At 37.3% G+C, this 1,054-nt stretch overlaps 1 non-coding gene across 1 annotated transcript; it reads left to right on the top strand.

The window, feature by feature from the left end:
* Positions 1-359: 359 nt before the first annotated feature.
* On the top strand, positions 360-466 carry LOC138828883 (U6 spliceosomal RNA). Its single transcript, XR_011372407.1, has one exon. It is a non-coding gene; the product is annotated as a U6 spliceosomal RNA (small nuclear RNA).
* The last annotated feature ends 588 nt before the right edge of the window (positions 467-1,054 follow it).

The following is a 1,054-nucleotide window of genomic DNA, read 5'->3' as shown; positions in this document are numbered from 1 at the left end:
TCAGAAACTCTAACCATTTGATGCGTGCTATGTGTTTCGCTTGTGTTAGGAGGACCACAGTCCAAGCAGAACCAGGCATAGTGATACTTACCTCAAAAGAAGCAATCAAGTTACAATCTGCAGGTATAGCAGTAGTAGAGATACCAACGTTGTAAAGTTCCTTTCATTGTTGCAATGGGTCTACTTGTATCCCTATTTAAACATTTTCCCCTTCCCCTCCACAAAGTATGCCAACATCAAAAATGTGTGCTTATGTAAGAAATGCATGATTCTAAAATTTCATGACAATTCTTTTGAATTTACATTTTTGTGGAATTGACTAAGAAAATAAATTACACCTTCTATATAAAAAATGTTCTGTGCTTAATCCGGCAGCCTATACACTAACATCGGAATGATACAGAGAAGATTAGCATGGCCCCTGCTCAAGGATGACTCGAAAATTAGTGAAGCAATCCATATTTTTACAACAACAAATGCTGGAGGGGATGGGGCCACCAGGGAACCCTACTGCATTCTTGGTGGGAGTGTAAAAGTCTTCAACCACTTTGGAAAGCAGTATGGAGTTTCCTCAAATGACTCCACATAAAACTCCCCTATGACCCAGCAATCCCACTTTTGTTCATTTACCCAAAGGATCACAAATAAGACCATACTAAAACTACCAGCACAACTATGTTTATTGCAGCATTATTTACCATAGCTAAGATATGGAACCAACCCAGATGCCCCTCAGTAGATGAATGGATCAAGAAAACCTGGTAAATATATACAATTGCATGCTCTACCTCCATCAGAAAGAATGACATTGCCCAATTTGTTAGAAAATGGAAAGATTTGGAAAAAAAATTTTAAGTGAAGTAAGCCAACTCCAAAGAAATATAGGTCCCATGGTTTCTCTTATTTTCAATAGCTAATATATGTCCGGGATTATCAGAAAATGTCTTAAGCTATGTGCATTTGACCAGATAAGATGATGTTAAGCTAAACGAACACCAAGATAGGTACACAAGTGATTCTATCTTGCTATTATTTCTAACATACTTATACTGTA

The sequence above is a fragment of the Dipodomys merriami genome, unplaced genomic scaffold (assembly GCF_024711535.1).
Source record: "Dipodomys merriami isolate MVZ:Mamm:240054 unplaced genomic scaffold, mDipMer1.0.p SCAF_1666, whole genome shotgun sequence".
Lineage (NCBI taxonomy): Eukaryota > Metazoa > Chordata > Mammalia > Rodentia > Heteromyidae > Dipodomys > Dipodomys merriami.
Note: the sequence above shows the minus strand (reverse complement) of the source record. Positions and strands in the feature narration are given on the sequence as shown.